Source organism: Phalangium opilio, unplaced genomic scaffold (assembly GCF_054372755.1).
Source record: "Phalangium opilio isolate 3A_F unplaced genomic scaffold, DU_Popi_V2 ptg000505l_1, whole genome shotgun sequence".
In the NCBI taxonomy this organism is placed as follows: Eukaryota; Metazoa; Arthropoda; class Arachnida; order Opiliones; family Phalangiidae; genus Phalangium; species Phalangium opilio.
Genome location: NW_028324239.1, coordinates 2,402,951 through 2,414,246, shown reverse-complemented (window position 1 = coordinate 2,414,246; position 11,296 = coordinate 2,402,951). Strand labels below are relative to the sequence as shown.

The window sequence follows — 11,296 nt, the reverse complement described above, 5'->3', positions numbered from 1 at the left end:
CGTTACAACTGATACCTCACAACAACGCTCCTGGGTGTGCTCGAACTACCAACCTTTCGGTTAACAGCCGAACGCGCTAACCATTGCGCAACGGAAGCCAAAAAATTAAATGGTCGTAGGTATTGTGGAAAAATTATGACTTTTTACGCTACATCTGAGACCCCAAAACACCGCACCCGGGTGTGCTGGAACCACCAACCTTTTGATTGATAGCTAAACGCGCTAGCCATTGCGCAACGGAAGCCCATAAATTAAATGGTCGTCAGGTATTGTGGAAAAGCTTCGGCTTTTTACGTTACATCTGAGACCCCACAACACCGCCCCCAGATTTTTGATATTGTATTAAAAAGATGAAGGTTAATTTGTCTCACTTAATTTAAATTCGAATTACTAACTAGCTTTCTCGGCAACGGCCATATCACGCTGAAAACACCGGTTCTCGTCCGATCACCGACAATAAGCAGCGTCGAGCGCAGTCAGTACTTCGGAGGGAGACCACTTAGGAACAATGCGTGCCGTTTGCTTTTTCACTTTTTTTTTCCTCTTTTAAATTCCAATAGATATGAAAAAAAAGCAAACATATTTTCTTTTTGTTATTGTTTTAAAATGATGAAGGTTAATTTGTCTCACTTAATTTAAATTCGAATTATTAACTAGCACTCTCGGCAACGGCCATATCACGCTGAAAACACCGGTTCTAGTCCGATCACCGACAATAAGCAGCGTCGAGCGCAGTCAGTACTTGGGAACACTGCGTGCCGTTGGCTTTTTCCTTTTTGTTTCCTCTTTTAAATTCCACCAGATATGAAAAAAGCAAACATATCTTCATTTTGTTATTGATTTATAAAGATTAAGGTTAATTAAATGCAAATTATTATCTAGCACTCTCGGCAACGGCCATATCACGCTGAATACACCGGTTCTCGTCCGATCATCGAAGTTAAGCAGCGTCGAGCGCAGTCAGGACTTGGGAGGGAGACCACTTAGGAACACTGCGTGCCGATGGCTTTTTCACTTTTTTTTTCCTCATTTAAATTCCAATAGATATGAAAAAAAGCAAACTTATTTTCTTTTTGTTATTGTTTTAAAAAGATGAAGGTTAATTTGTCTCACTCAATTTAAATTCGAATTATTATCTAACACTCTTGGCAACGGCCATATCACGCTGAAAACACCGGTTCTCGTCCGATCACCGACAATAAGCAGCGTCGAGCGCAGTCAGTACTTCGGAGGGAGACCACTTAGGAACAATGCGTGCCGTTGGCTTTTTCACTTTTTTTCCCCTTTTAAATTCCAATAGATATGAAAAAAAAGGAAAACAAATTTTCATTTCTGAGCTTCTTTGGCTCCATGGTTAGCGCGTTCGGATGTTAACCAAAAGGTTGGTGGTTCGAGCCCACCCGGGAGAGGTCCTGTGGAGTCTCAGATGTAGCGTGAAAAGTCATAACGTTTCCACAATACCTGACAACCATTTAATTTCTGAGCTTCCGTGGCTCAATGGTTAGAGCGTTCGGCTGTTAGCCAATAGGTTCGAGCCAACACGGGAGCGGTGTTATGGGATCTCAAATGTAACGTAAAAAGCCAAAGTTTTTCCACAATACCTGACGACCATTTATTTTTTGGGCTTCCGTAGCGCAATGGTTAGCGCGTTCGGCTGTTAACCGAAAGGTTGGTGGTTTGAGCCCACCCGGGAGAGGTGTTGTGGAGTCTCAGATGTAGCGTAAAAATTCAAAACTTTTCCACAATACGTGACAACCATTTAATTTCTGAGATTCCGTGGCTCAATGGTTAACGCGTTCGGCTGTTAACCAATACGTTGGTGGTTCGAGCCCACCCGGGAGTGGTGTTGTGGGATCTTAAATTTAACGTGAAAAGTCATAACGTTTCCACAATACTTGACGACCATTTAATTTCTGAGCTTCCGTGGCTCAATGGTTAGAGCGTTCGGCTGTTAACCAATAGGTTGGTGGTTCGAACCCACACGGGAGCGGTGTTGTGGGATCTCAAATGTAACGTAAAAAGTCAGAGTTTTTCCACAATACCTGACGACCATTTATTTTTTGGGCTTCCGTAGCGCAATGGTTAGCGCGTTCTGCTGTTAACCGAAAGGTTGGTGGTTCGAGCCCACCCGGGAGAGGTGTTGTGGAGTCTCAGATGTAGCGTGAAAAGTTAAAACTTTTCCACAATACGTGACAACCATTTAATTTCTGAGCAAACGTGGCTCAATGGTTATCGCGTTCGGCTGTTAACCAATAGGTTGGTGGTTCGAGCCCACACGGGAGCGGTGTTGTGGGATCTCAAATGTAACGTAAAAAGCCACAGTTTTTCCACAAAACCTGACGACCATTTAATTTTTGGGCTTCCGTGGCGCAATGGTTAGCGCGTTCGGCTGTTAACCAATAGGTTGGTGGTTCGAGCCCACCCGGGAGTGGTGTTGTGGGATCTCAAATGTAACGTGAAAAGTCATAACTTTTCCACAATACTTGACGACCATTTAATTTCTGAGCTTCCGTGGCTCAATGGTTAGAGCGTTCGGCTGTTGACCAATATTTTGGTGGTTCGAGCCCACACGGGAGCGGTGTTATGGGATCTCAAATGTAACGTAAAAATCAGAGTTTTTCCACAATACCTGACGACCATTTATTTTTTGGGCTTCCGTAGCGCAATGGTTAGCGCGTTCTGCTGTTAACCAATAGGTTGGTGGTTCGAGCCCACACGGGAGCGGTGTTATGGGATCTCAAATGTAACGTAAAAAGTCAGAGTTTTTCCACAATACCTGACGACCATTTATTTTTTGGGCTTCCGTAGCACAATGGTTAGCGCGTTCGGCTGTTAACCAATAGGTTGGTGGTTCGAGCCCACCCGGAAGAGGTGTTGTGGGGTCTCAGATGTAGCGTAAAAAGTCAAAACTTTTCCACAATACGTGACAACCATTTAATTTCTGAACTTACGTGGCTCAATGGTTAGCGCGTTTGGCTGTTAACCAATAGGTTGGTGGTTCGAGCCCACCCGGGAGTGGTGTTGTGGGATCTCAAATTTAACTTGAAAATTCATAACTTTTCCACAATACTTGACGACCATTTAATTTCTGAGCTTCCGCCGCTCAATGGTTAGAGCGTTCGGCTGTTAACCAATAGGTTGGTGGTTCGAGCCCACACGGGAGCGGTGTTGTGGGATCTCAAATGTAACTTAAAAAGTCAGAGTTTTTCCACAATACCTGACGACCATTTATTTTTTGGGCTTCCGTAGCGCAATGGTTAGCGCGTTCTGCTGTTAACCGAAAGGTTGGTGGTTCGAGCCCACCCGGGAGAGGTGTTGTGGAGTCTCAGATGTAGCGTGAAAAGTTAAAACTTTTCCACAATACGTGACAACCATTTAATTTCTGAGCAACCGTGGCTCAATGGTTATCGCGTTCGGCTGTTAACCAATAGGTTGGTGGTTCGAGCCCACCCGGGAGTGGTGTTGTGGGATCTCAAATGTAACGTGAAAAGTCATAACTTTTCCACAATACTTGACGACCATTTAATTTCTGAGCTTCCGTGGCTCAATGGTTAGAGCGTTCGGCTGTTGACCAATAGGTTGGTGGTTCGAGCCCACACGGGAGCGGTGTTATGGGATCTCAAATGTAACGTAAAAATCAGAGTTTTTCCACAATACCTGACGACCATTTATTTTTTGGGCTTCCGTAGCGCAATGGTTAGCACGTTCGGCTGTTAACCAATAGGTTGGTGGTTCGAGCCCACCCGGGAGAGGTGTTGTGGGGTCTCAGATGTAGCGCAAAAAGTCAAAACTTTTCCACAATACGTGACAACCATTTAATTTCTGAGCTTACGTGGCTCAATGGTTAGCGCGTTTGGCTGTTAACCAATAGGTTGGTGCTTCGAGCCTACCCGGGAGCGGTGTTGTGGGATCTCAAATGTAACGTAAAAAGCCAAAGTTTTTCCACAATACCTGACAACCATTTAATTTCTGAGATTCCGTGGCTCAGTGGTTAGCGCGTTCGGCTGTTAACCGAAAGGTTGGTGGTTCGAGCCCACCCGGGAGCGGTGTTGTGCAGTCTCAAATGTAACGTAAAAAGCCAAAGTTTTTCCACAATACCTGACGACCATTTATTTTTTGGGCTTCCGTAGCGCAATGGTTAGCGCGTTCGGCTGTTAACCGAAAGGTTGGTGGTTCGAGCCCACCCGGGAGAGGTGTTGTGGAGTCTCAGATGTAGCGTAAAAATTCAAAACTTTTCCACAATACGTGACAACCATTTAATTTCTGAGATTCCGTGGCTCAATGGTTAACGCGTTCGGCTGTTAACCAATACGTTGGTGGTTCGAGCCCACCCGGGAGTGGTGTTGTGGGATCTCAAATGTAACGTAAAAAGCCTAAGTTTTTCTACAATACCTGACGACCATTTAATTTTTGGGCTTCCGTGGCGCAATGGTTAGCGCGTTCGGCTGTTAACCAATAGGTTGGTGGTTCGAGCCCACCCGGGAGTGGTGTTGTAGGATCTCAAATTTAACGTGAAAAGTCATAACTTTTCCACAATACTTGACGACCATTTAATTTCTGAGCTTCCGTGGCTCAATGGTTAGAGCGTTCGGCTGTTAACCAATAGATTGGTGGTTTGAGCCCACACGGGAGCGGTGTTGTGGGATCTCAAATGTAACGTAAAATGTCAGAGTTTTTCCACAATACCTGACGACCATTTATTTTTTGGGCTTCCGTAGCGCAATGGTTAGCGCGTTCGGCTGTTAACCAATAGGTTGGTGGTTCGAGCCCACCCGGGAGTGGTGTTGTGGGATCTCAAATGTAACGTGAAAAGTCATAACTTTTCCACAATACTTGACGACCATTTAATTTCTGAGCTTCCGTGGCTCAATGGTTAGAGCGTTCGGCTGTTTACCAATAGGTTGGTGGTTCGAGCCCACACGGGAGCGGTGTTATGGGATCTCAAATATAATGTAAAAATCAGAGTTTTTCCACAATACCTGACGACCATTTATTTTTTGGGCTTACGTAGCGCAATGGTTAGCGCGTTCTGCTGTTAACCAATAGGTTGGTGGTTCGAGCCCACACGGGAGCGGTGTTATGGGATCTCAAATGTAACGTAAAAAGTCAGAGTTTTTCCACAATACCTGACGACCATTTATTTTTTGGGCTTCCGTAGCGCAATGGTTAGCGCGTTCCGCTGTTAACCAATAGGTTGGTGGTTCGAGCCCACACGGGAGCGGTGTTATGGGATCTCAAATGTAACGTAAAAAGTCAGAGTTTTTCCACAATACCTGACGACCATTTATTTTTTGGGCTTCCGTAGCGCAATGATTAGCGCGTTCGGCTGTTAACCAATAGGTTGGTGGTTCGAGCCCACCCGGGAGAGGTGTTGTGGGGTCTCAGATGTAGCGTAAAAAGTCAAAACTTTTCCACAATACGTGACAACCATTTAATTTCTGAGCTTACGTGGCTCAATGGTTAGCGCGTTCGGCTGTTAACCAATAGGTTGGTGGTTCGAGCCCACCCGGGAGTGGTGTTGTGGGATCTCAAATGTAACGTGAAAAGTCATAACTTTTCCACAATACTTGACGACCATTTAATTTCTGAGCTTCCGTGGCTCAATGGTTAGAGCGTTCGGCTGTTTACCAATAGGTTGGTGGTTCGAGCCCACACGGGAGCGGTGTTATGGGATCTCAAATGTAATGTAAAAATCAGAGTTTTTCCACAATACCTGACGACCATTTATTTTTTGGGCTTCCGTAGCGCAATGGTTAGCGCGTTCTGCTGTTAACCAATAGGTTGGTGGTTCGAGCCCACACGGGAGCGGTGTTATGGGATCTCAAATGTAACGTAAAAAGTCAGACTTTTTCCACAATACCTGACGACCATTTATTTTTTGGGCTTCCGTAGCGCAATGGTTAGCGCGTTCCGCTGTTAACCAATAGGTTGGTGGTTCGAGCCCACACGGGAGCGGTGTTATGGGATCTCAAATGTAACGTAAAAAGTCAGAGTTTTTCCACAATACCTGACGACCATTTATTTTTTGGGCTTCCGTAGCGCAATGGTTAGCGCGTTCGGCTGTTAACCAATAGGTTGGTGGTTCGAGCCCACCCGGGAGAGGTGTTGTGGGGTCTCAGATATAGCGTAAAAAGTCAAAACGTTTCCACAATACGTGACAACCATTTAATTTCTGAGCTTACGTGGCTCAATGGTTAGCGCGTTCGGCTGTTAACCAATAGGTTGGTGGTTCGAGCCCACCCGGGAGTGGTGTTCAGGGATCTCAAATGTAAGGTAAAAAGTCATAACTTTTCCACAATACTTGACGACCATTTAATTTCTGAGCTTCCCTGGCTCAATGGTTAGAGCGTTCGGCTGTTAACCAATAGGTTGGTGGTTCGAGCCCACACGGGAGCGGTGTTATGGGATCTCAAATGTAACGTAAAAAGTCAGGGTTTTTCCACAATACCTGACGACCATTTACTTTTTGGGCTTCCTTAGCTTAATGGTTAGCGCGTTCGGCTGTTAACCGAAAGGTTGGTGGTTCGAGCCCACCCGGGAGAGGTGTTGTGGAGTCTCAGATGTAGCGTAAAAATTCAAAACTTTTCCACAATACGTGACAACTATTTAATTTCTGAGCTCCCGTGGCTCAATGGTTATCGCGTTCGGCTGTTAACCAATAGGTTGGTGGTTCGAGCCCACCCGGGAGCTATGTTGTGAAGTCTCAAATGTAACGTAAAAAGCCAAAGTTTTTCCACAGCCGAACGCGATAACCATTGCGCCACGGAAGCCCAAAAAACAAATGGTCGTCAGGAATTGTGGAAAAACTTTGGCTTTTTACGTTACATTTGAGACTTCACAACAGCGCTCCCGGGTGGGCTCGAACCACCAACCTTTCGGTTAACAGCCGAACGCGCTAACCATGGAGCCAAAGAAGCTCGGAAATGAAATGGTCTTCAGCTATTGTGGAAAAACTCTGACTTTTTACCTTACATTTGAGATCCCATAACACCGCTCCCGTGTGGGCTCGAACCACCAACCTATTGGTTAACAGCCGAACGCTCTAACCATTGAGCCACTGAAGCTCAGAAAGTAAATGGTTGTCAGGTATTGTGGAAAAGTTATGACTTTTCACGCTACATCTGAGACCCCACAACACCTCTCCTGGGTGGGCTCCAACCACCAACCTTTTGGTTAACATCCGAATGCGCTAACCATGGAGCCAAAGAAGCTCAGAAATGAAATGGTCTTCAGCTATTGTGGAAAAACTCTGACTTTTTACCTTACATTTGAGATCCCATAACACCGCTCCCGGGCGGGCTCGAACCACCAACATTTTGGTTAACAGCCGAACGCGCTAACCATTGCGCCACGGAAGCCCAAAAATTAAATGGTCGTCAGGTATTGTGGAAAAACTTTGGCTTTTTACGTTACATTTGAGATCCCACAACTTCGCTCCCGGGTGGGCTCGAACCACCAACCTATTGGTTAACAGCCGAACGCTCTAACCATTGAGCCACGGAAGCTCAGAAATTAAATGGTTGTCAGGTATTGTGGAAAAGTTATGACTTTTCACGCTACATCTGAGACCCCACAACACTTCTCCTGGGTGGGCTCCAACCACCAACCTTTTGGTTAACATCCGAACGCGCTAACCATGGAGCCAAAGAAGCTCAGAAATGAAATGGTCTTCAGCTATTGTGGAAAAACTCTGACTTTTACCTTACATTTGAGATCCCATAACACCGCTCCCGGGTGGGCTCGAACCACCAACATTTTGGTTAACAGCCAAACGCGCTAACCATTGCGCCACGGAAGCCCAAAAATTAAATGGTCGTCAGGTATTGTGGAAAAACTTTGGCTTTTTACGTTACATTTGAGATCCCACAACACCGCTCCCGGATGGGCTCGAACAACCAACCTATTGGTTAACAGCCGAACGCTCTAACCATTGAGCCACGGAAGCTCAGAAATTAAATGGTTGTCAGGTATTGTGGAAAAGTTATGACTTTTCACGCTACATCTGAGACTCCACAACACCTCTCCCGGGTGGGCTCGAACCACCAACCTTTTTGTGGAAAAGTTTTGACTTTTCACGCTACATCTGAGACCCCACAACACCTCTCCCGGGTGGGCTCGAACCACCAACCTTTCGGTTAACAGCTGAACGCGCTAACCATAGCGCCACGGAAGCCCAAAAATAAAATGTTCGTCAGGTATTGTGGAAAAACTTTGGCTTTTTACGTTACATTTGAGATCCCACTACACCGCTCCCGGTTGGGCTCGAACCACCAACCTATTGGTTAACAGCCGAACGCTCTAACCATTGAGCCACGGAAGCTCAGAAATTAAATGGTCTTCAGCTATTGTGGAAAAACTCTGACTTTTTACCTTACATTTGAGATCCCATAACACCGCTCCCGGGTGGGCTCGAACCACCAACCTTTCGGTTAACAGCCGAACGCGCTAACCATTGCGCTACGGAAGCCCAAGAAATAAAAGGTCGTCAGGTATTGTGGAAAAACTTTGGCTTTTTAAGTTACATTTGAGACTTCACAACACCGCTCCCGGGTGGGCTCGAACCACCAACCTTTCGGTTAACAGCCGAACGAGCTAACCATTGCGCTACGGAAGCCCAAAAAATAAATGGTTGTCAGGTATTGAGGAAAAATTATGACTTTTCACGCTACATCTGAGACCCCACAACACTTCTCCTGGGTGGGCTCCAACCACCAACCTTTTGGTTAACATCCGAACGCGCTAACCATGGAGCCAAAGAAGCTCAGAAATGAAATGGTCTTCAGCTATTGTGGAAAAACTCTGACTTTTACCTTACATTTGAGATCCCATAACACCGCTCCCGGGTGGGCTCGAACCACCAACATTTTGGTTAACAGCCAAACGCGCTAACCATTGCGCCACGGAAGCCCAAAAATTAAATGGTCGTCAGGTATTGTGGAAAAACTTTGGCTTTTTACGTTACATTTGAGATCCCACAACACCGCTCCCGGATGGGCTCGAACAACCAACCTATTGGTTAACAGCCGAACGCTCTAACCATTGAGCCACGGAAGCTCAGAAATTAAATGGTTGTCAGGTATTGTGGAAAAGTTATGACTTTTCACGCTACATCTGAGACTCCACAACACCTCTCCCGGGTGGGCTCGAACCACCAACCTTTTTGTGGAAAAGTTTTGACTTTTCACGCTACATCTGAGACCCCACAACACCTCTCCCGGGTGGGCTCGAACCACCAACCTTTCGGTTAACAGCTGAACGCGCTAACCATAGCGCCACGGAAGCCCAAAAATAAAATGTTCGTCAGGTATTGTGGAAAAACTTTGGCTTTTTACGTTACATTTGAGATCCCACTACACCGCTCCCGGTTGGGCTCGAACCACCAACCTATTGGTTAACAGCCGAACGCTCTAACCATTGAGCCACGGAAGCTCAGAAATTAAATGGTCTTCAGCTATTGTGGAAAAACTCTGACTTTTTACCTTACATTTGAGATCCCATAACACCGCTCCCGGGTGGGCTCGAACCACCAACCTTTCGGTTAACAGCCGAACGCGCTAACCATTGCGCTACGGAAGCCCAAGAAATAAAAGGTCGTCAGGTATTGTGGAAAAACTTTGGCTTTTTAAGTTACATTTGAGACTTCACAACACCGCTCCCGGGTGGGCTCGAACCACCAACCTTTCGGTTAACAGCCGAACGAGCTAACCATTGCGCTACGGAAGCCCAAAAAATAAATGGTTGTCAGGTATTTAGGAAAAATTATGACTTTTCACGCTACATCTGAGACCCCACAACACTTCTCCTGGGTGGGCTCCAACCACCAACCTTTTGGTTAACATCCGAACGCGCTAACCATGGAGCCAAAGAAGCTCAGAAATGAAATGGTCTTCAGCTATTGTGGAAAAACTCTGACTTTTACCTTACATTTGAGATCCCATAACACCGCTCCCGGGTGGGCTCGAACCACCAACATTTTGGTTAACAGCCAAACGCGCTAACCATTGCGCCACGGAAGCCCAAAAATTAAATGGTCGTCAGGTATTGTGGAAAAACTTTGGCTTTTTACGTTACATTTGAGATCCCACAACACCGCTCCCGGATGGGCTCGAACAACCAACCTATTGGTTAACAGCCGAACGCTCTAACCATTGAGCCACGGAAGCTCAGAAATTAAATGGTTGTCAGGTATTGTGGAAAAGTTATGACGTTTCACGCTACATCTGAGACTCCACAACACCTCTCCCGGGTGGGCTCGAACCACCAACCTTTTTGTGGAAAAGTTTTGACTTTTCACGCTACATCTGAGACCCCACAACACCTCTCCCGGGTGGGCTCGAACCACCAACCTTTCGGTTAACAGCTGAACGCGCTAACCATAGCGCCACGGAAGCCCAAAAATAAAATGTTCGTCAGGTATTGTGGAAAAACTTTGGCTTTTTACGTTACATTTGAGATCCCACTACACCGCTCCCGGTTGGGCTCGAACCACCAACCTATTGGTTAACAGCCGAACGCTCTAACCATTGAGCCACGGAAGCTCAGAAATTAAATGGTTGTCAGGTATTGTGGGAAAACTTTGGCTTTTTACGTTACATTTGAGATCTCACAACACCACTCCCGGGTGGGCTCGAACCACCAACCTATTGGTTAACAGCCGAACGCGATAACCATTGAGCCATGGGAGCTCAGAAATTAAATGGTTGTCACGTATTGTGGAAAAACTTTGGCTTTTTACGTTACATTTGAGACTTCACAACACCGCTCCTGGGTGGGCTCGAACCACCAACCTTTGGGTTAACAGCCGAACGCGCTAACCATTGCGCTACGGAAGCCCAAAAAATAAATGGTCGTCAGGTATTGTGGAAAAACTTTGGCTTTTTAAGTTACATTTGAGACTCCACAACACCTCTCCCGGGTGGGCTCGAACCACCAACCTTTCGGTTAACATCCGAACGCGCTAACCATGGAGCCAAAGAAGCTCAGAAATGAAATGGTCTTCAGCTATTGTGGAAAAACTCTGACTTTTACCTTAAATTTGAGATCCCATAACACCGCTCCCGGGTGGGCTCGAACCACCAACATTTTGGTTAACAGCCAAACGCGCTAACCATTGCGCCACGGAAGCCCAAAAATTAAATGGTCGTCAGGTATTGTGGAAAAACTCTGACTTTTTACGTTTCATTTGAGATCCCATAACACCGCTCCCGTGTGGGCTCGAACCACCAACCTATTGGTTAACAGCCGAACGCGATAACCATTGAGCCACGGGAGCTCAGAAATTAAATGGTTGTCACGT

At 46.1% G+C, this 11,296-nt stretch overlaps 3 pseudogenes; all 3 read left to right on the top strand.

Annotated features, from left to right (window-relative positions):
* Window positions 1-405: 405 nt before the first annotated feature.
* LOC149590423 (5S ribosomal RNA) lies at window positions 406-524 on the top strand (annotated as a pseudogene).
* Window positions 525-889: 365 nt separating this feature from the next.
* LOC149590422 (5S ribosomal RNA) lies at window positions 890-1,008 on the top strand (annotated as a pseudogene).
* Window positions 1,009-1,147: 139 nt separating this feature from the next.
* Window positions 1,148-1,266, top strand: LOC149590421 (5S ribosomal RNA; annotated as a pseudogene).
* Window positions 1,267-11,296: the final 10,030 nt, after the last annotated feature.